Genomic DNA, 24,941 nt, shown 5'->3' on the forward strand with positions numbered 1-24,941 from the left:
TTCCCTGAAGGTGAGACCCAGTAAGTTGAAAGACCTTCCTGTGAAGTCTCTGGACTCTGTTTTTCTTATCCTGCCCAGTATGTGGTGCTTGTCTGCATGCAGGTCCCACCAGTGTAAAATGATGCGGTACCTTTAACTTTGGTGGACTCTCCCTGCTGGGAACGTGGTGGAGACAGAGGAGAGGTTGTAGGCTGGTTTTAATGGCTTCAAATGACCAAGCCCTGGTGTCTGAATTCCTTGAGGTAGGGATTCCACCTGAGTTGGGCTTCACCCCTCCCCTGGGGAAGGCACAGCCTCCAGACAAGCCCCCAAAAGAGCTCACTTCTGCCTATGTCTGGGGCAGTTGCAGCCTGAGAAGTCCTGCTGCTATATCCAAAGGCAGTCAAGCCTTTGTAGAAACACAGCCACAAAAACCTCTGTTTCCTTCTTTTTTTTTTTTTTTTCCCTGTTTCCGTCAGCCCTGCCCCCTTGGTGCCGGGGCAAAAATGAGCAACCTCTGCTTTGACCAGGTTCATCTAAGCTGGGGGCCTATTTTTAGTAGTCAGAATTTGTTATTTAATTCCACAATTGACATTTGGTTGGGCTCAGCCCCTGCTACTGGTGAAGTCTCTTCCCTTTTCCCTCTGGGAAGCAGCTTGTGGGGGAGAGGTGCCGGCCGCCGCAGCTTTGGGAAGTCATGGTTCTGTGGGGGCTTGCAGTCGGTCCAGCTGGTCTATACTGGGGTATGCTGTGTGTTCAGTCACTGACGTGGCCCCAGGAGCTTTTCTGTACTGTTTCTGGTTGTTTAGTAGTTGTTCTGGAGAACGAACTAAAATGCACAGGTTGTTAAGCTGCCATCTTGACCCGGAACCAGTCTTTAAATGTCAATTTTCTTAATTTGTATCTTTCAAGGATATTTGTTTATAGTTCCTAATAGTCCCTTATTAGTCTCTTAATAACTGTGGGATCTTTATTGATGTCTCCTCTTTTTTTTCTGACCTTGGTAATTTGTGTTTTCTTTTTCTCTCTTATTCAGCCCAGCTATGGGTTTTCAATTTTATTAATATTTTCAAAGAATTAACTTTTGTTTCATTGACTTTTCTCTGTTGTTTGTCCATTTTTATTTCACTTTATTCCACAATTTTTAATATTTCATCTTTTCTACTTAGTATGGGTTTAATTTGCTCTTTTCCTACCTTGAATGAAATCATTAATTTAAAAATGTTCACCTTTACAAATATAGGCATTTAAAGCTATAAATTCCCTGTAGGCATTATTTTTTGCATTACCCACAATATATATATTTTTAATTTTTACAATTAAAACATTTATTAGACTGGTTTCACAATGCCAACATCTTAGACATTGAAAACCTCAAAGTGAAACATACTGTTAAAATCTTAAATGTTGTATGGTATTGGAACATCAAAATGAGCTGCCACTACATACTGCTTTAAAAATGGACAAGATCATATGAACTACTCTTTTATTTGTAGAGTATTCACCACAATTTGCAATTATGTATTTATGTCTGAGTAACATCTAGGAACCAATTATGTTTATTCAGTAGCTGTGCAGGGTCTTTTCTCTCTGCCCCTTTCAAATCTACTCTCACATTGACTTCTGGTTTATGTTTGGGATCAACAAATAGGAGCATAAGATCAGAGGTTGAAAAGAATAAATTTATTCCCTCAGCATCTTAATTTATAAAAAGTATGGAGGAAAATTACATATGATCGTAACTTGTCACGTGGGTTCAAGTTTAATATATCTGCCACCAAAAAATATTCACATAAAGTTGTTTTAATCATCATGGATTTCATATACCTTTATTTTTTTTATCATAGGACTTGTGATAACATTGTCTAACCACTCCTGGATAATTTGTGACAAAATAGCTAAGCACTATGAGACAGCTTCAATGATCTGTGAATAGAAAAATATTTCAAGTGTGGAATAAACAAGAAGTATTTGAATTATCTTGAGGAGATGAGCGAGATACTTTAAAGAACATGTATATATATATGTGTATATATATAAATATTCCAAGTTTATATAACTTCTTTAAAATACACATGCACCCATGTACACACACAGTGCCACTGCTATCTCTCAAATTAATTAGCTCTCTTATAGGGCCCACATCATATTTTCAGGTAACAATCCTTGCAGAAAATGTCCTCTCAAAAAAAAAAGCCAACAATGCATAATTAAACTAAAATACATATTTAGTTCCCCCACATCTTCAAAGTTAGCTTGTTTTCTCAGTATACAAACAGAAGTAAGTTTTGTCAAAAAGTGTATACACTGAAGAGGTATTTTTCTCTAAGTGCAACCAATTAAAACAATTTAAAGAATTTTTTGTTTGTTTGTTTACATGGGCAGGCACTGGGATCGAACCTGGGTCCTCTGGCATCACAGGCAAGCATTCCTGCCTGCTGAGCCACCGTGGCCCACCCTAAAGAATTCTTATTAGAGATTGAAAATTATCTAGTGAAACATTTTTTTTTTGTGAAATATAACATATATACAAAAAACAATAAATTTCAAAATACATTGTAACAAGTAGTTATAAAATAGATTTCAGAGTTTGGTATGGGTTACAGTTCCACAATGTAAGTTTTTCCTTCTAGCTGCTTCATTTTGTTCTTAAAGGACTCCTTGTAAAAGTATTTGATAAAGCCACTAACAGGTACCTTAAAATTAACATGAGGTTTTCTTTTTTTCTTTTCTTCTTTTGGGGGATAGTGGTGGTGATACATGGACCAGGAATCGAACCCAGGTCTCCCGCATGGCGGGCGAGCATTCAACCACTGAACATTCTACCACTGAACCACCTGTATGCCCCTAACACTGCTTACAACTGATAAGCAACTGGGTATTATCTGCCATTTCAACTCAGGAGAGCTTAAAACTATTCTATTGAGAACCTATTATAAAACAAACAGAAATTATTAACAATGACCACAAAATCACTGACTCTTGTTTTAGAAGATCTTTCACCAGATACTTCGTCTCTATGGAGTAAAACTTAGGGAAGAAGAATCAGTTGTAGACCCCATTCCACAGAGCTTCAGTTTCTGAAGCACCAAAAAGAACTTATTTCATGTATAGGTAGGTTCCATGAACTGAAAATTAATAAAATGCATCTTCAGTGCATGCAGAGTAAAAGATGTATGTTCTTTTTTTGGTTCATGGTCCAGGAATCAAACCCAGGTCTCCCGCATGGAAGGCGAGCATTCTACCACTGAACTACCCGTGCACCCAAAAGATGTATGTTCTTTAGAGATTCATCATAAAATAAAAATGTTAGTTAAAAAAATTAAAGCTTAATCATCCAAGAATGGAATTTTTCTGGGACTGCCTAATAGTTAGGCTTAGCTCTTGCTGTGTTAATATCATGTATATATATATATATATATATATATATATATATATATATATATGTGTGTATATATATATATACACACACATGAAACTACTAAAACTTTAATATGATCATCAATAATGTGGTCCCACCAAAAGGGGGAAGAGTGAAATGAAACAAAATGTCAATGGCTGAGAGACTTCAAACAGAGTAGAGAGGTTATCCTGAAGGTTATTCTTATGCATTAAGTAGATATCACCTTGTTATTTAAGATGTAATGGAGAGGCTGGAGGAAACTGCCTGAAAATGTAGAGCTGTGTTCCAGTAGCCATGTTTCTTGATGATGATTGTATAATGATATAGCTTTCACAATGTGACTGTGTGGTTGTGAAAACCTTGTGTCTGATGCTCCTGTTATCTACCTTGTCAACAGATGAGAGGAGCATATGGAAAAAAATAAATAATAGGGGGAATAAATTTTAAAATAGATTTAGTTTGAAATGCTAGTGATCAATGAAAGGGATTAGTAAGGGGTACCGCCTGTAAATTTTTTTTTCTGTTATATTTTTCTGTTTTCTTTTTATTTCTTTTTCTGAATTGATGCTAATGTTCTGGGAAATGATCATGACAATGAATATGCAACTATGTGATGATATTGTGAATTGCTGAGTGTATGTGTTGTGAATGTATGTGTTTCTTGTAATTTTTTTAATTAATAAAAAATTGAAAAAAAATAATTTATGTTTATTAAAAACTAACATAAACAAAATCTGTACAAAAAACAATAGCCTAAATCACTTATCACTTAAACACTAATACTGAGAGAGTATCCCCTAGGAGCCCTCTTCCTCTACCATGACCACATCTTCCTCTACTATGACTCTTCCTCTTCCTGCAACAGCTTCCCTTTTCTTGGATTTTACCCTAGGCTCAACATCCACATATAGTGTATCCAGAAGCAAGCTGTCTGGCAGAATAAATATTGAATATTATTTCCCCGAATACTCAGTGTTCCCAGCTGCACAGTTTCTCCGTTCTTCAGGGTCGTTTTCACAGTTTTACGATGTATGTTCATGCTGATGTTCACACCTGTGACGGATCCATGGACCTGTGTTCCATTCTTCAACTCAGTGGTTACAGTTTCATGACTCAATTTCATAAAAATTTTCATGAGCTTCATCCTAGCAGTGCCATCATCCTTTAGGACCAATAATGCACAAAATCAAACAACTGAATGGCCCCATTCCACAAATTTTGATTTGTTGCTTTTTCAGTATCAATTGCTTTGATATATTTTCTAATTTCTCTTGTGCAAATCCTAGTCATTTTAAAAGACTCAGTTTGATCTTTTTTCTCTTCTCTGATGACCCAATACTTCTGCCCTCATTACATATTTTCTCTTTATAAACTTTATTATGCACTAAGTCTCTAATTTTCCTTATGCATGCACATTTGTTTTACATAAATATCCTTTACTGACTTCCTTAATAGATGGTAGGCTCCCTGACTGCAAGAACTGTATCTTACGCTAAATCCCTAGTATTTTAGTTCTTCTGGCTGTCAAAGCAAATACCATGCAATGGATTGGCTTACCCATTAAACAACGGGAATTTATTGGCTCATGGTTTTGAGGCAAGGAGAAGCCCCATGTGGTAGGTAGGTTCAGGTGTCAACTTGGCCAGGTGAAAGTGCCTAGTTCTATTGCTGTGGACATGAGCCAATGGCATGTGTACCTCATCTGTTGCTGATTACATCTGCAGTTGGCTAGGAGACGTGCCTGCTGCAATGAATGATGTTTGATTTAATTGACTGGATGCTTAAATGAGAGATCTTGATGTAGCACAGCCAAGCAGCTCAGCATACCTCATCTCAGCACTCGCAGCTCAGCCCAGGCCTTTGGAGATACAGAAAGGAATCACATGGCGATCTCTGCTGGCCTACTTTCCAGGCCTCTGGGTTTCAACAGGTTTCACCAGGGTGATTCCAGGGTGTCCTATTTATAAGAGTACATATCCACAGGAATGGATTAAGTTTAAGAACATGCTTTTCTGGGGTACATAGCTCCAAACCACTACATGTATCCTTTCAAGTAGCTTATTTATATGTAGTTGGTACACAATTAACAAACATTTCTCAAATATCCATTGATTTGGGAACTAGTGTGTGTGTGATAAAGGGTGGGCATAATGATACCATTAAGAACTAAATTTTTTTAAAGGATGTTAACTAATGATACAAACTAATATATATGCTGAGCACCAAATTAAAGGAATAGGCGTGAAACACTCTGACATTCAGAAGAGGAAGAGGGGACTACAGAGTGAATTGTTTGAAGAAGACTTAAGAGAGAAAATGTGATTTGAACTGTTTCTGAAGGAGAGGTAGGATATAAATGAAGAGGGAGGAGATGGCATTCCCACTGAAGAAACAGCAGGTACAAAGGTCCTGAGGTTAAAAATTGTGCATTTCCCATTTGTGGGGTAGGGAGGAGCTTAATGTGAGTAAAGGTGAGCGAGAGAAGTCAGGGCTATTGTGTAAGGGGCTTTGATTGCCAAACTAAAGATTTTGGGGTTTTGGGTTTCTCACATTCATTTCTGATAGTAGACACATCTTGGTGCTTATGGGCTTGTTCACCAGTGCCCATGTAGTTCTGTTACCTGATTGGCCATCATATACTGATCTGTGCCAGTTGGAGCTTACTACTCATGCTCTCTGAATAGCATTGGCAGTGGTTTCCAGGCAAAATCCTCCTCCACATTGAATTTGGCCTTGAACACTCTTTGTTTCTCCTTTCCTGGTTGCCTCTGTAGCCCAGCGACTCTTCGGAAGCAGCAATTCTGGTTTTTCAAAGCTGGTGGCTTAGAGGCCTGGTGTTTTATTTTGTGTTCATAAGACTGACCTCATTTGATTACCCTTCCTGTCTAGCTCAAAGAGTGTCTAGCTCAAAGAATGTCTATGCCCTTAATTTTTTTTTAAAAAGGAAAATACCTTTTCCATATGACCATCATAAGACAGGGGACCTGAGTGCTTTCTCTGGGAAGAACAAATGCTTTGTGTCTACAACCCAACTTCTATGTTGGTCCTTTATACCCATTCATTCATTCATTCTAGAGTCTTTGTTTTCATCAATGCATTTGGCAAGGAACATTGTCATTCTATAGATATTTACTATTACATTTTTAATTTTTTTTATTAATTAAAAAAAATTAACAAAACATTTAGAAATCATTCCATTCTACATGTACAATCATTAATTCTTAATATCATCACATAGTTGCATATTCATCATTTCTTAGTACATTTGCGTCGATTTAGAAAAAGAAATAAAAAGACAACAGAATAAGAATTAAAACGATAATAGAGAAGGAAAAAAACCTGTACCTCACATGCAGCTTCATTCAATGTTTTAACATAATTGCATTACAATTAGGTAGTATTGTGCTGTCCGTTTCTGAGTTCTTATATCCAGTCCTGTTGCACAGTCTGTATCCCTTCAGCTCCAATTACCCCTTCTCTCTTTTTTTTTTTAATTAACGGAAAAATAGAAATTAACCCAACATTTAGAAATCATACCATTCTAAATATGCAATCAGTAATTCTTAAAATCATCACATAGATGCATGATCATCGTTTCTTAGTACATTTGCATCGGTTTAGAAGAACTAGCAACACAACCGAAAAAGATATAGAATGTTAATATAGAGAAAAAAAATAAAAGTAATAATAGTAAAAACAAAACAAAACAAAACAAAACAAAAACCTATAGCTCAGATGCAGCTTCATTCAGTGTTTTAACATGATTACTTTACAATTAGGTATTATTGTGCTGTCCATTTTTGAGTTTTTGTACCTAGTCCTGTTGCACAGTCTGTATCCCTTCCGCTCCAATTGCCCATTGTCTTACCCTGTTTCTACCTCCTGCTGGACTCTGTTACCAATGACATATTCCAAATTTATTCTCGAATGTCCGTCACATCAGTGGGACCATACAGTATTTGTCCTTTAGTTTTTGGCTAGACTCACTCAGCATAATGTTCTCTAGGTCCATCCATGTTATTACATGCTTCATAAGTTTATCCTGTCTTAAAGCTCCATAATATTCCATCGTATGTGTATACCACAGTTTGTTTAGCCACTCTTCTGTTGATGGAGATTTTGGCTGTTTCCATCTCTTTGCAATTGTAAATAACGCTGCTATAAACATTGGTGTGCAAATGTCCGTTTGTGTCTTTGCCCTTCAGTCCTTTGAGTAGATTCCCAGCAATGGTATTGCTGGGTTGTATGGCAATTCTATATTCAGCTTTTTGAGGAACCGCCAAACTGCCTTCCACAGTGGTTGCACCATTTGACATTCCCACCAACAGTGGATAAGTGTGCCTCTTTCTCCTCATCCTCTCCAGCACTTGTCATTTTCTGTTTTGTTGATAATGGCCATTCTGGTGGGTGTGAGATGATATCTCATTGTGGTTTTGATTTGTATTTCTCTAATGGCCAGGGACATTGAGCATCTCTTCATGTGCCTTTTGGCCATTTGTATTGCCTCTTCTGATAGGTGTCTGTTCAAGTCTTTTTCCCATTTTGTAATTGGGTTGGCTGTCTTTTTGTTGTTGAGTTGAACAATCTCTTTGTAAATTCTGGATACTAGACCTTTATCTGATATGTCGTTTCCGAATATTGTCTCCCATTGTGTAGGCTGTCTTTCTACTTTCTTGATGAAGTTCTTTGATGCACAAAAGTGTTTAATTTTGAGGAGCTCCCATTTATTTATTTCCTTCTTCAGTGCTCTTGCTTTAGGTTTAAGGTCCATAAAACCGCCTCCAGTTGTAAGATTCATAAGATATCTTCCAACATTTTCCTCTAACTGTTTTATGGTCTTAGACCTAATGTTTAGATCTTTGATCCATTTTGAGTTAACTTTTGTATAGGGTGTGAGACATGGGTCTTCTTTCATTCTTTTGCATATGGATATCCAGTTCTCTAGGCACCATTTATTGAAGAGACTGTTCTGTCCCAGGTGAGTTGGCTTGACTGCCTTATCAAAGATCAAATGTCCATAGATGGGAGGGTCTATATCTGAGCATTCTATTCGATTCCATTGGTCGATATATCTATCTTTATGCCAATACCATGCTGTTTTGACCACTGTGGCTTCATAATATGCCTTAAAGTCAGGCAGCGTGAGACCTCCAGCTTCGTTTTTTTTCCTCAAGATATTTTTAGCAATTCGGGGCACCCTACCCTTCCAGATAAATTTGCTTATTGGTTTTTCTATTTCTGAAAAATAAGTTGTTGGGATTTTGATTGGTATTGCATTGAATCTGTAAATCAATTTAGGTAGGATTGACATCTTAACTATATTTAGTCTTCCAATCCATGAACACGGTATGCCCTTCCATCTATTTAGGTCTTCTGTGATTTCTTTTAACAGTTTTTTGTAGTTTTCTTTATATAGGTTTTTTGTCTCTTTAGTTAAATTTATTCCTAGGTATTTTATTCTTTTAGTTGCAATTGTAAATGGGATTCGTTTCTTGATTTCCCCCTCAGCTTGTTCATTACTAGTGTATAGAAATGCTACAGATTTTTGAATGTTGATCTTGTAACCTGCTACTTTGCTGTACTCATTTATTAGCTCTAGTAGTTTTGTTGTGAATTTTTCCAGGTTTTCAACGTATAGTATCATATCATCTGTGAACAGTGATAGTTTTGCTTCTTCCTTTCCAATTTTGATGCCTTGTATTTCTTTTTCTTGTCTAATTGCTCTGGCTAGAACCTCCAACACAATGTTGAATAATAGTGGTGATAGTGGACATCCTTGTCTTGTTCCTGATCTTAGGGGAAAGTTTTCAATTTTTCCCCATTGAGGATGATATTAGCTATGGGTTTTTCATATATTCCCTCTATCATTTTAAGGAAGTTCCCTTGTATTCCTATATTTTGAAGTGTTTTTAACAGGAAAGAATGTTGAATCTTGTCAAATGCCTTCTCTGCATCAATTGAGATGATCATGTGATCTTTCTGCTTTGATTTGTTGATATGGTGTATTACATGAATTGATTTTCTTATGTTGAACCATCCTTGCATACCTGGGATGAATCCTACTTGGTCATGATCTATAATTCTTTTAATGTGTTGTTGGATACGATTTGCTAGAATTTTACTGAGGATTTTTGCATCTATATTCATTAGAGAGATTGGTCTGTAGTTTTCTTTTTTTGTAATATCTTTGCCTGGTTTTGGCACGAGGGTGATGTTGGCTTCATAGAATGAATTAGGTAGTTTTCCCTCCACTTCGATTTTTTGGAAGAGTTTGAGGAGAGTTGGTACTAATTCTTTCTGGAATGTTTGGTAGAATTCACATGTGAAGCCATCTGGTCCTGGACTTTTCTTTTTAGGAAGCTTTTGAATCAGTAATTCAATTTCTTTACTTGTGATTGGTTTGTTGAGGTCATCTATTTCTTCTTGAGTCAAAGTTGGTTGTTCATGTCTTTCCAGGAACCCGTCCATTTCATCTAAATTGTTGTATTTATTAGCGTAAAGTTGTTCATAGTATCCTGTTATTACCTCCTTTATTTCTGTGAGGTCAGGAGTTATGTCTCCTCTTCCATTTCTGATCTTATTTATTTGCATCCTCTCTCTTCTTCTTTTTGTCAATCTTGCTAAGGGCCCATCAATCTTATTGATTTTCTCATAGAACCAACTTCTGGTTTTATTGATTTTCTCTATTGTTTTCATGTTTTCAATTTCATTTATTTCTGCTCTGATCTTTGTTATTTCTTTCCTTTTGCTTGCTTTGGGATTAGTTTGCTGTTCTTTCTCCAGTTCTTCCAAGTGGACAGTTAATTCCTGCATTTTTGCCTTTTCTTCTTTTCTGATATAGGCATTTAGGGCAATAAATTTCCCTCTTAGCACTGCCTTTGCTGCATCCCATAAGTTTTGATATGTTGTGTTTTCATTTTCATTCACCTCGAGGTATTTACTAATTTCTCTTGCAATTTCTTCTTTGATCCACTCGTTGTTTAAGAGTGTGTTGTTGAGCCTCCACGTATTTGTGAATTTTCTGGCATTCCGCCTATTATTGATTTCCAACTTCATTCCTTTATGATCCGAGAAAGTGTTGTGTATGATTTCAGTCTTTTTAAATTTGTTGAGACTTGCTTTGTGACCCAGCATATGGTCTATCTTTGAGAATGATCCATGAGCACTTGAGAAAAAGGTGTATCCTGCTGTTGTGGGATGTAATGTCCTATAAATGTCTGTTAAGTCTAGCTCATTTATAGTAATATTCAAATTCTCTATTTCTTTATTGATCCTCTGTCTAGATGTTCTGTCCATTGATGAGAGTGGGGAATTGAAGCCTCCAACTATTATGGTATTTGTGTCTATTTCCCTTTTCAGTGTTTGCAGTGTATTCCTCACGTATTTTGGGGCATTCTGGTTCGGTGCATAAATATTTATGATTGTTATGTCTTCTTGTTTAATTGTTCCTTTTATTAGTATATACTGTCCTTCTTTGTCTCTTTTAACTGTTTTACATTTGAAGTCTAACTTGTTGGATATTAGTATAGCCACTCCTGCTATTTTCTGGTTGTTATTTGCATGAAATATCTTTTCCCAACCTTTCACTTTCAACCTATGTTTATCTTTGGGTCTAAGATGTGTTTCCTGTAGGCAGCATATAGAAGGATCCTGTTTTTTAATCCATTCTGCAATTCTATGGCTTTTGATTGGGGAATTCAGTCCATTAACATTTAGTGTTATTACTGTTTGGATAATATTTTCCTCTACCATTTTGCCTTTTGTATTATATATATCGTATCTGACTTTCTTTCTTTCTACACTCTTCTCCATACCTCTCTCTTCTGTCTTTTCGTTTCTGACTCTAGTGCTCCCTTTAGTATTTCTTGCAGAGCTGGTCTCTTGGTCACAAATTCTCTCAGTGACTTTTTGTCTGAGAATGTTTTAATTTCTCCCTAATTTTTGAAGGACAATTTTGCTGGATATAGGAGTCTTGGTTGGCAGCTTTTCTCTTTTAGTAATTTAAATATATCATCCCACTGTCTTCTAGCCTCCATGGTTTCTGCTGAGAAATCTACACATAGTCTTATTGGGTTTCCCTTGTATGTGATGGATTGTTTTTCTCTTGCTGCTTTCAAGATCCTCTCTTTCTCTTTGACCTCTGACATTCTAACTAGTAAGTGTCTTGGAGAACGCCTATTTGGGTCTAATCTCTTTGGGGTGCGCTGCACTTCTTGGATCTGTAATTTTAGGTCTTTCATAAGAGTTGGGAAATTTTCAGTGATGATTTCTTCCATTAGTTTTTCTCCTCCTTTTCCCTTCTCTTCTCCTTCTGGGACACCCACAACACGTATATTTGTGCGGTTCATATTGTCCTTGGATTCCCTGATACCCTGTTCAAATTTTTCCATTCTTTTCCTGATAGTTTCTGTTTGTTTTTGGAATTCAGATGTTCCATCCTCCAAATCACTAATTGTATCTTCTGTCTCTTTGAATCTATCATTGTATGTATCCATTGTTTTTTCCATCTTTTCTACTTTATCCTTCACTTCCATAAGTTCTGTGATTTGTTTTTTCAGTTTTTCTATTTCTTCTTTATGTTCAGCCCATGTCTTCTTCATGTCCTCCCTCAATTTATCGATTTCGTTTTTGAAGAGGTTTTCCATTTCTGTTCGTATATTCAGCATTAGTTGTCTCAGCTCCTGTATCTCAGTTGAAGTATTGGTTTGTTCCTTTGACTGGGCCATATTTTCAATTTTTTGAGCGTGATCCGTTATCTTCTGCTGGCGTCTGCGCATTTAGACAGATTTCCCTGGGTGTTGGATCCAAAAGTTTGGAAGATTTTTCTGTGAAATCTCTGGGTTCTGTTTTTCTTATCCTGCCCAGTAGGTGGCGCTCTTGGTACACGTTTGTCTGCGGGTCCCACCAGTAAAAGGTGCAGTGGGTACTTTAACTTTGGAAAACTCTCACCGTCCGGGAGGTTCGCTAGCCGAAGCAGCTTGGAAGAGTGCCACCCAGCCCGTGGTCCGAACGTGGGGAGGGTCGCTGGCCGCTGCAGCCCGGGAAAGCGCCCGTCTGAATTTCCTAGTTGGCCTGGGGCGCCAAGCGTGGTGGGAGGGCGCCAGCCGCAGCAGCCCGCCCGGGAGAGTGCACTTTCCCAGGGAGTCACGGGTTTGGAAGGGGCCCCCCCCGTCACCGTTCTCCGCGGCCTGGGGATTTCCGATCCAATTCTCTCAGTTGGTCTGGGGGGCCGCGCGTGGTGTGGGCGCCAGCCGCTGCGGTTTGAGGGGACTGCCTGTCCAATTCTCCCAGCCGGCCCGGGAAGGGGGAAGGGAGTGACTCCGGCCGCTTTCCGCCCCGCCCGGTGAAGCCCGCGCCCCTCGGCGATCTCATCAGAACGGGTTCTCTCAGCCAGCCAGCCGTTCCAGGATGGGGTACGCTGTCTTTTTTATCTCTGTCGTGGCTTTGGGGGCTGTTCTGTATCATTTCTACTCCCCTAGTAGCTGTTCTGGAGGGGAAACTAAGATCCGCGCGTCTTACTAAGCCGCCATCTTCTCCGGAAGTCCCCTACATTTTTAATTTTTAATATTTTTATTGAGATATCTTTATGCACATTCAATCCATCAAAAGTATACAGTCATCCAAACGGAGGCCCTGGAGCCCTCAAGAATGCACAGACTGAAGAGAGGGACTAGCAAGTAAGCCAAGCCACATTCCTTATGCTTTAAATGTTCTATACCCATGCACACCGCCCCAGCCCCGCGACCCAGAACACCCTAACATCCTACCCACCTGAACCCCACCCCATGCCCCCTCTACCGCCCTCCAAGCACCCCTACCCCAACTCCCTGATGTGCATCCCTGCCGCACATTCCCACACTGTGCATGCCCACCCAGGCCAGATCAACTTCTGCTGCGAAAGCTCACACTCTTGCCCCACCTCTCCTGAGACATTTCCACCTGCACCGAGGCCCTCGCCCCCACCTCCCCCTCCCTGCCTCCTCCAGGGCTCACTCGTGCATCTAGGCTATAGGTGCTCACTTGTGTATCCAGGCCACACCCACCATCAGATGGCACATTTGGGCCAACCCCACCTTGCCCCCCATCTCTGCGCATGCACATACCAGTGTCCAGCCCTCCCAGACCAGGGTACATGCATATGCACACCTACTTCCTACCTGTCCTGGCACCATGCATCTGCAAACCCTCCTGCCCCACACATGTGTGTGCATCTGGATCACACCTGCCCCCAGCCCATGGAGACGCAACCCCGCCCCGCCAGCCTGAGCTCTGTGCATGCATACACAAGGGCCTTTCTCCTCCAGAGCCGCACACACCAGGGCCCCCACCCCCTCAGACCTGCACATGCACACAGCCGCATCCTGACTGCCAAGCATCCACACATCTGTGCACTTAGCTCTTGAGCCCTGTAACCTGCCCCCCACCCCCACCCCACACACTTGCACACTCCTGCCCCACTCCCCAGCACAAACAGCCTGCTCCCACACCTGGCAGGTGCTCATGTGTGCCACACAGTCCACACCCTGTATGCATGTGCATCCTTTTCCCACCCCATTCCCACACCTGTGTACCTGTGTACAAGTGATTCAGCACTTGTACTCATTTGTTAAACCCTGTCTTCTCTGTATAACTCCACCATCACCTTTGATCTTTCTCCCACTCTTTAAGGGTATTTGGACTATGCCTCAGTAATATGAGTAATATGAGCAATATGGGGTAGGGAGATGGAACTAACTGATATTCTAGAGAGGCTGGCCCCTCTAGATTTCAGGATTTATCTTGTCCAGGGACCCATCTGGAAGTTGCAGTTTTCTGGAAAGTTATCCTAGTGCATGAACCTTTGTAGAATTTTATATATTACCCTAGGTGTTCTTTTTTTTCTAATATTTTTAAATAAACATTAACAAACACATATACAAACATTCTTGACATACAAACATTCTATACATGGCATACAATCAATGGCAAAAATATCATCACATAGTTGTGTATTCATCACCATGATAATTTTTTTAACATTTGCATCTATCCAGCAAAAGAAATAAAAAAGAAAAAACTCACACATACCATACCCCTTACCCCTCCCTCTTATTGACCTCTAGTATTTCAATCTACTCAATTTATTTTAACCATTGTTCCCCCTATTGTTTGTTTATTTTTATCCATATTTTTTACTCATCTGTCCATACCCTAGATAAAAGGAGCATGAGACACAAATGTTTTTCACAATCACACAGTCACATTTAAAAGCTATATCATTATACAATCAACTTCAAGAAACATGGCTACTGGAACACAGCTCTACAATTTCAGGTACTTCCCTCTAGCCACTTTAATACATCATAAACTAAAAAAGGGGTATCTATATAATGTGTAAGAATAACCTCCAGGATAACCTCTCAACTGTGTTTGAAATCTCTCAGCCACCGACACTTTATTTTGTGTCATTCTCTCTTCCACCTTTTGATTGAGAAGGAAATAACTCACTCTTAAAGAACCAGAGGGTCAAAGAAGAAATTGCTAGAGAAATTAGTAGCTATCAGGAGATAAATGAAAATGAGAATACAACATATCAGAACTTATGGAATGTGGCAAAGGCAGTGCTGAGAGGGAAATTTATTGCCCTAAATGCCTATATTAAAAAACAAGAAAGCAAAAAAATTGAGGACTTAACAGCAAACCTGGAGGAACTTGAGACAAAACAGCTGATTAATCCCAAAGCAAACAGAGGAACAGAAATACAGATCAAAGCAGAGTTAAATGAATAGGCAGACAAAAGAACAATAGAAAGAATCAATAAAACCAAAAGTTGGTTCTTTGAGAAAATCAGTAAAATTGATGGACCACTAGCAAAGCTAACATAGAAAAAAAGAGAAAGAATGCAGATAAATAAAACCATTAATGAGAGGGGGATTGTAACCATGGGCCCTGAAGAAATTTTAAAGAATCATAAGGGGATACTATGAACAACTATACACCAAAAACTAGACAACTTAGATGAAATGGAAAAATTTCTGGAAACACATGAACAAGGTATGCTGACTCAAGAAGAAATAGAAGATCTCAACAAACCAATCACAGGTAAAGAGATTCAATCAGTTACCAGAAATCTTCCTACAAAGAAAAGCCCAAGGCCAGATAGCTTCACAAGAGAATGCTATCAAACATTCCCAAAAGAACTAACAGTAACTGTACTGAAACTTTTCAAAAAAATTGAGGAAAAAGGAACACTATCTAACTCATTTTATGAAGCTGACGTCATTTTAGTACCAAAATTGGGTACAGATACTATGAGAAAGGAAAATGATTTGCCAATCTCCCTAAAGAACATAAATTAAAAAATTCTCAACAAAATACTAGCAAATCAAATCCAATGACACATTAAAAGAATTATACACCATGACCAAGTGGGGTTTATACCAGGAATGCAAGGATGGTTGTGTTAGTTAGATTCAGTTGTCAACTTGGCCAGGTGAGCATACCTAGTCTTGTTGCTGCGGACATAAGTCAATGGTACGTGAACCTCATCTGTTGCCAGTTACATCTGCAGTCAGCTAGGAGGTGTGTCTGCTGCAGTGAGTGATGTTTGACTTAATTGGCTGGTGCTTAAATGAGAGATTGCAACGTAGCACTGCTAAGCAGCTCGGCATTCCTCATCTCAGCACTTGCAGCTCAGCCCAGGCCTTTGGAGATACAGAAAGAAGTCACCCTGGGGAAAGTTGTTGGAACCCAGCGGCCTGGAGAGAAGACCAGCAGAGACCATCCTGTGCCTTCCATGTAAGAAAGAACCTCAGTGGAAAGTTAGCTGCCTTTCCTCTGAAGAACCAACAAAATAAATCCCCTTTTATTAAAAGCCAATCCGTCTCTGGTGTGTTGCATTCCGGCAGCTAGCAAACTAGAACAATGGTTCAACACAAGAAAATCAATTAATGCAATACAGTACATTAACAAATTGAAAGGGAAAAATCACATGATGATTTCACTTGATGCTGAAAAAGCATTCAACAAAATTCAACATCATTTTCTGATAAAAACACTTCAAAAGGTAGGAATTAAAGGTAAGTTCCTCAATATGATAAAGGGCATATATGAAAACCTATAGCCAGAATCATACTCAATGTGAATGACTGACAGCTTTCCCCTTAAGATTAGGAATGTGGCAAGAATGCCCTTTGTCACCACTATTGTTCAATATTATACTAGAAGTTCTAGGTAGAGCAATCAGGGAGGACAAAGAAATGAAAGGCATCCAAATTGGAAAGGGAAAAGTAAAACTTTCATTATTTGCAGATAACATGATACTATACTTGGAAAATCTTGAGAAATCTACAACAAAGTTACATGAGCTAACAAATTCAGCAAAGTGGGGGGATATAAAATTAATGTGAAAAAATCATTAATGTTTCTATACACAAGCAATGATCTAACTGAGGAGACAATTCAGGAAAAAATTCCATTCAAAATACCAACTAAAAGAATCAAGTATCTAGGAATGAACTTAACTAGGGAAATAAAGGACCTGTACACAGAAAATTATATAACATTGCTGAAAAAATCAAAGAAGATCTAAATAGGTGGAAAGATATTCCCTGCTCATAGATAGGAAGGTTAAATGTAATTAAGATGTCAATTCTACCCAAATTGATTTACAGATTCAACTCAATCCCAATCAAAATCCCAACAACCTGCTTGGAAAAGCTAGTTACAAAATTCATCTGGAAGCGAAAAAGATCCCAAATAGCTAAAAGCATCCTAAAAAAGAAGAACGAAGTGGGAGGGTTAACTCTTCCTGATTTTAAAATTATTATAAAGTGACAGTGGTCAATATAGCATGGTACTGCCACAAAGATAGACGTATTAACCAATGGAATCGAATCAAGGGCACAGAAACAGACCACCAAATCTCTGGTCAACTGATCTTTGACAAGGCCCCCAAGTCCACTGAATGGGGACAAAACAGTCTCTTCAATAAATGACCATGAGAGAACTGTGTATCAATGGCCAAAAGAATGAAAGAGAACCCTTACCTTACACCCTATACAAAAATTAACTCAAAGTGGATCAAACACCTAAATATAAGAACTAGTGCCATAAAACTCCTAGCAAAAAAATGTAGGGAAATATCTTCAAAACCTAGTAATAGGAGGTAGCTTCCTAAATTTTACAATGAAAACACAAGCAACAAAAGAAAAAATAGATCAATGGGAAGTCTTCAAAATCAAATGCTTTTATACCTCAAAATATTTTGTCAAAAAGGTGAAGGGGCAGCCAACTCAATGGGAGAAAATATTTGGAAATCACACATTGGATAAAGGTTTGATATCCTGTATACATAAATAAATCACACAACTCAACAACAAAAGAACAAACAACCCAATAATAAAATGGGCTAAAGAAATGAATAGTCATTTTTCTGAAGAGCAAATACAGATGACTAAAAAGCACATGAAGAAATGCTTATTTTCAGGAGCTGTAAGGGAAATGCAGATCAAGACTGCAATGAGAAAACCTCACACCTATAAGAATGGCTGCTATTAAACAGGAAACTATAAATGTTGGAGAGGATGTGAAGAAACTGGGACACTTATGCACTGCTGGCGGGAATGTATAATGGTGCAGCCACTATGGAGACTGTTCGGTGGTTCCTTAGAAAACTAAATATGGAGTTGCCCTATGACCCAGCAATAGCACTACTTGGTATACACCCAGAAGAACTGAAAGCAACGACACAAACCGACATTTGCACACCGATGTTCATAGAGACATTATTCACAATCGCCAAAAGATGGAAACAAACCAAATGCCCATCAACAGACGAGTGGACCAACAAAATGTGATATATACATATGATGGAATATTATGTAGCAGTGAAATATAATGATGTCCTGAAGCACATGACAAGATGGATGAGCCTTGAGGACATAATGCTGAGTGAAATTAGCCAGACACAAAAGGATAGATACTGTATGATTCCACTTTTATGACAAGCATAAAGGTATAATCAGAGGCTTATAATACAGAATATAGGGGACTTAGAGATACATAGAAGCAAGAGATGGGTGAACCGTTAGCTAATGAGGTCGAACTGCATTAAACATGGACAGGCACCGAGAAATGAACCTAGGTCTCCAGCATGGCAGGTGAAAACTCTGCCTACTGAGCCACCGTGGTGTGCCCTGTTGATGGATTGTTAGCTTTGGACATTACACATAATGTCCGATGGATAGAGGTGGCTAAAGGATGCACTGATTGAGAAGGAGATTGGCAAACAGTGGTTTATATGATCGAATATTATGCTGCTACAAAAAAAGGAGTGAAGTTGTGAGGCATGCAATGTGGTTAATGAACCTGTGGGACATTTGGTGAGGCAAAATAAGCCAAAAGCAAAAGAGCAAATATTGTATGGTCACATTTAAAATATACTTATAAGAAAATAGGGGCCTAGGTTGTAAGGTCTTATAGCAGTCACATTTAGTCTGGAGTGGTAATTGTTATTTCCGGATTTTGAGAGGCTGTGTTATATATGTATAACCTGGTATTCAGAGATAAGAACAAAGCCATCAGCTCAGGATTAAGGTAATTCAGAATACAGGGGTAAGGATGACATTGTATTCTAGAACTTCACCTACTCTATGACACCAAAGGAAGAAAGGTTTATTTTGTCTGGAACGTAAATTTTCTGTAGCACATAATCTAAGTTAACCTGTCTGGATAGATCATTTAAATAATCCAAACACAGGAAGCCCAGCATAAGAATGAAGGCCTTTAATCCTGTATAGTTTAATGTAATACCTGGATACATCCCAGAGTATAGTAAGCAGATAACCAAAAAGTATGTTTAACGTCCCTTGCGGAGTGGGAGAAAAAATATGAAACTATTAAATTTTACTACTGGAGAAATCCTTGATACTGCATCAAATATTAGGGACACCCAAATCAATAGGTGAAGCCCTTGATCTTGAGGCTTGTTCTTGTGTAGCTTATTTATGTAGCACAGAAGCTTAGCCTACCTATAGGTATGCCTAAGAGTTACTTCTGGATAACCTCTTTTGTTGCTCAGATATGACCTCTCTCTCTCTCTAAGCCCAACTCTATAAGTGAGATCATTGCCCTCCCCGCTACATTGGATATAACACTCAGGGGTGAAAGTCTCCCTGGCAATGTGGGATATGACTTCCAGGGATGAGCCTGGCCCTGGCACGATGGGATCAGCAATGCTATCCTCACCAAAACGGAAAAAAGGAGTCTAACATATAAGGTATCAGTGGCTGAGAGAGTTCAAAGAGAGTTGATAGGCTACTTTAGAGACTACTCTTATGCAAGCTTCAGTTAGATATTGCTACCTACCATAGTTTGCCAACCCCCAAACAAAACCATTCCAGCAATCCTAAAGAACACCTAGGGCAATAGATAAGATCAACAAAGTTTCCATGCACTAGGGTAACATTCCAGAAATCTACAACTTCCAGATGGATCCCTAGAACAGATAAGTCCTGAAACCCAGCCCAACCTCTCCAGAACATCAACTAGTTCCATCCCCTTTTCCTATATTATCAACAACTCCTTCCAAAATGAAAAAGTTAGAATGGACATAGCCTAAAGAGTTGGAGAAAGATCAAAGATGATGGTGGAGTTATACAGAGAAGGTAGCTTTACAAATGAGTATGACTGCTGAAACATTAAATTGAAATTTCTTTAAGTCTCCAGTATCTTGATGCAGCTAGAAGTAAAAGCCTAAAATTGTCAAACTGTAACCCATACCAAACGCTGAAGTCTGTTCTACAACTAATTGTTGTGGTGTGCTTTGCAATTTATTGCTTTTTTGTATATATGTTATTTTTCACAAAAAGTCTATTGTGATGATAAATGCACAGCTGTATGATGATATTGTGGGCCACTGATTGTACTCTTTGGATGATTACATGGTATGTGAATAAATAATATATATCAATAAAAATTTTAAAAAATGAAAAAAAAAATCAATGGACCATGCAAGAAAAGAAAAGGTTTTATTACCACCAATACGCTTGCCCCAGAGACAGGTTGGTAAATTATACACTTTGTAACATTTGGTGCTTATATAGGACAACCTTAACTGGAAAATTCACTTATCTTATAAAACTTGTTTTCCCATTTATGTGAAAAAATGAAATGTTATATTTTGTTTCAGATAACAAAATAAAAAATAGACTGTAATCTAAGTGTAAAAATGTTATGCAATCAAGTGGCTCGTATCATCTCATAGTTGTGAATTCATTACCATATTTATTATTAGAATATTTGCATCACTCCAGAAAACAAAATAAAAAGAAAAAAACATACATTTTATACCCTTTACCCTCCTTCTTATTGACTACCAGTATTGCAGTCTACCCCAATTTTTTTTTACTCCTTATACCCCCTATAATTTATTTGTTTATTGTCCTTATTTTTTTATTCATCTGTCCATACTTGGATAAAGGAAGCGTCAGCCACAAAGTTTTCACAATCACATGTCACATTTTAAATACTATAAGGTTATACAGTCATCTTCAAGAATCAAGGCTATTGGAATAAAAGTTTAGCAGTTTCAGGTACTTCCCTCCAGCCACTCCAATACACCATAAACTAAAAAAGGATATCTATATAATGCATAAGAGTAATCTCCAGGATGACCTCTCGACTCTGTTTGAAGTCTCTTAGCCACTGAAACTTTACTTTGTCTCATTTTTCTCTTTCCCATTTTGGTCATGAAGGCTTTCTCAATCCTATGATACTGAATGCCGGTTTATCTCCAGGAGTCATGTTCCACGTTAACAGGGAGATTTACACCCCCTGGGAGTCATGTCCCACTATGGGGGAATTACTGTTGACATTTTTTTCCCGTTCTACATATATAATCAGTAATTCACAATATCATCACATAGTTGCATATTCATCATCATGATCATTTCTTAGAATATTTGCATCCATTCAGAAAAAGAAATAAAAAGACAACAGAAAAAGAAATAAAACAAAACAGAAAAAAAAATTGTACATACCATACCCCTTACCCCTCCCTTTCATTGATCACTAGCATTTCAAACTAAATTTATTTTAACATTTGTTCCCCCTATTATTTATTTTTATTCCATATGTTCTACTTATCTGTTGACAAGGTAGATAAAAGGAGCATCAGACACAAGGTTTTCGCAATCACACAGTCACATTGTGAAAGCTGTATCATTATACAATCATCATCAAGAAACATGGTTACTGGAACAGAGCTCTACATTTTCAGGCAGTTTCCTCCAGCCTCTCCATTACATCTTGAATAACAAGGTGATATCTACTTACTGTGTAAGAATAACCTCCAGGATAACCTCTCGACTCTGGAATCTCTCAGCCATTGACACTTTGTCTCATTTCACTCTTCCCCCTTTTGGTCAAGAAGGTTTTCTCAATCCCTTGATGCTGAGTCTCAGCTCATTCTAGGGTTTTTATCAATCCATTGATGCTAAGTCTCAGCTCATTTTAGGATTTCTGTCCCACGTTGCCAGGAGGGTCCACACCCCTGGGAGTCATGTTGTACGTAGATGGGGAGGGGTGGTGAGTTTGCTTGCTGTGTTGGCGGGAGAGAGAGGTCACATCTGAGTAACAAAAGAGGTTCTCTTGGGGGTGACTCTTAAGCCTGATTTTGAGTAGATTTGACCTATCCTTTCTGGGGTTAAGTTTCACATGAACAAACCCCAAGACTAGAGGCTCAGCCTATAGCTTTGGTTGTCCACACTACTTGTGAGAATATCAAGAATTCAACTTGGGGAGGTTGAATTTTCCCCCATTCTCACCACTTTGCAAATACTTTTCCACTCACTGATCAAATCACTCCGGGATTCATCAGGGCATCACCTGGACAAACCAACAAAATCTCATGTCCTATACAAAGTTCCATGTACTTAAGGTGTTCAACCAACTATCTACATAAGTTATATTAGGAGATGCACTAGTCAAAGTATAAATTTGTACCAAACAAACATTTTTTTTTGCTTTAGTCTCACACATAAGTTGAAATTTTAAAATATTAATTACCATCTATTTTCAGCACCCTTTGTTCTTCCTCATGAAAAAACATTTTTAAAACTTGTACATTTAGTCACTATCATTATACACTCGAGGCATTTCTAGAGTATACCATCTCAATCTTTTTCATCTATCTTTCTTTCTGATTTCATTTTTGCCCCAGCCCTTCTCCCTCTATCATTCTCACAGTCAGCTTCATTCAGTGTTTTAACATAATTGTATTACAGTTAGGTAGTATTGTGCTGTCCATTTCTGAGTTTTTACATTCAGTCCTGTTGCACAGTCTGTATCCCTTCAGCTCCAATTACCTAGTATCTTACCCTATTTCTATCTCCTGATGGTCTCTGTTACCAAAGAAAAATTCCAAGTTTATTCACTAATGTCAGTTCATATCAGTGAGACCATACAGTATTTGTCCTTTTGTTTCTGGCTAATCTCACTCAGCATAATGTCCTTAAGGTCCATCCATGTTGTTATATACTTCATAACTGTCATCTGTGTTACAGCTGCATAATATTCCATTGTATGTATATACCACAGTTTTTTTTAGCCACTTGTTTGTTGATGGACATTTTGGCTGTTTCCATCTCTTTGCAACTGTAAATAATGCTGCTATAAACATTGGTGTACAAATGTCTGTTTGTGTCCTTGCCCTCATGTCCTCTGAGTAGATACCTAGCAATAGTATTGCTGGGTCATATGGCAATTCTGTATTTAGCTTTTTGAGGAACTGCCAAACTGCCTTCCATAGCGGTTATACCATTTGACATTCCCACCAACAGTGGATAAGAATGCCTCTTGCTCCACATCCTCTCCAGCACTTGTCATTTTCTGTTTTATTGATAATGGCCATTCTGGTGGATGTGAGATGATATCTCATTGTGGCTTTCATTTGCATTTCTCTAATGGCCATGGAGGTTGAGCATCTCTTCATGTGCATTTTGGCCATTTGTATTTCCTCTTCTGAGAGTTGTGTGTTCAAGTCTTTTTCCCATTTTGTAATTGGATTGGCTGTCTTTTTGATGTTGAGTTGAACAATCGCTTTATAAATTCTGGATACTAGACCTTTTTCTGATATGTTGTTTCCAAATATTGTCTCCCATTGTGTAGCTGTCTTTTTACTTTCTTGATGAAGTTCTTTGATGCGCAAAAGTGTTTAATTTTGAGGAGTTCCCATTTCTTTCTTTCTTTCTTCAATGCTCTTGCTTTGGGTGTAAGGTCTAGAAAACTGCCTCCAAGTATAAGATTTATAAGATGTTTCCCTACATTTTCTTCTAACAGTTTTATGGTCTTAGATCTAATGTTTGGGTCTTTGATTGATTTTCAGTTAACTTGTGTATAGGTTGTGAGATATGGGTCCTCTTTCATTCTTTTGCATATGGATATCCAGTTCTCTAGGCACCATTTATTGAAGAGACTGTTCTGTCCCAGGTGAGTTGCTTGACTGCCTTATCAAAGATCAGTTGTCCATAGATGAGAGGGTCTATATCTGAACATTCTATTTGATTCCACTAGTCAATATATCTATGTTTATGCCAGGACCATGCTGTTTTGACCACTGTATTATAATAAGCCTTAAAGTCAGGTAGTGTGAGACCTCTGACTTCATTTTTTTTTTCTATTTGGGGCACACTGCCGTTCCAGATAAATTTGGTTATTGGTTTTTCTATTTCTGAAAAGTAAGTTTTGGGATTTTAATTGGTATTGCATTGAATCTGTAAATCAATTTAGGTAGAATTGACTTCTTAACTATATTTAGTCTTCCAACCCATGAACACAGTATGCCTTTCCATCTATTTAGGTCTTCTGTGATTTCTTTGAACAATTTCTTGTAGTTTTCTTTGTATAGTTCTTTTGACTCTTTAGTTAAATTTATTCTTAAATATTTTATTCTTTTGGTTCCAATTGTAAATGGTATTTTTTTCTTGATTTCCCCCTCAGATTGTTCCTTACTAGCGTATAGAAACACTACAGATTTTTGAGTGTTGATCTTGTAACTTGCCACTTTGCTGTACTCATTTATTAGCTCTAGTAGTTTTGTTGTGGATTTTTTGGGGTTTTTGACATATAGTATCATATCATCTGCAAACAGTGAGAGTTTTACTTCTTCCTTTCCAATTTTGATGTCTTGTATTTCTTTTTCTTGTCTAATTGCTCTGGCTAGAACTTCCAACACAATGTTGAATAAAAGTGGTGGTAATGGACATCCCTGACTTGTTTGTCATTGGGGGAAAGTTTTCAGTGTTTCCCCATTGAGGATGATATTATCTGTGGGTTTTTCATATATTCCCTTTATCATTTTAAGGAAGTTCCCTTCTGTTCCTATCTTTTGAAGTTTTTCAACAGGAATGGATGTTGAATTTTGTCAAATGCCCTTTCTGCATCAATCAAGATGATCATGTGGTCTTTCTGCTTTGATTTGTTGATATAGTGTATTGCATTAATTGATTTTCTTATGTTGAACCATCCTTGCATACCTGGGATGAATCCCACTTGGTCACGATGTATAATTCTTTTAATG

At 38.1% G+C, this 24,941-nt stretch overlaps 1 protein-coding gene and 1 pseudogene across 2 annotated transcripts in view; one reads left to right on the forward strand and one right to left on the reverse strand.

Moving 5' to 3' along the window:
* The window catches only part of PSTPIP2 (proline-serine-threonine phosphatase interacting protein 2), a 136,550-nt gene that overhangs the window by 29,394 nt on the left and 82,215 nt on the right, over nt 1-24,941 (forward strand). The gene's annotated exons all lie outside the window — the stretch shown is intronic.
* LOC143662749 (small nuclear ribonucleoprotein Sm D1 pseudogene) lies at nt 4,148-4,526 on the reverse strand (annotated as a pseudogene).

The sequence above is a fragment of the Tamandua tetradactyla genome, chromosome 18 (assembly GCF_023851605.1).
Source record: "Tamandua tetradactyla isolate mTamTet1 chromosome 18, mTamTet1.pri, whole genome shotgun sequence".
NCBI lineage: Eukaryota > Metazoa > Chordata > Mammalia > Pilosa > Myrmecophagidae > Tamandua > Tamandua tetradactyla.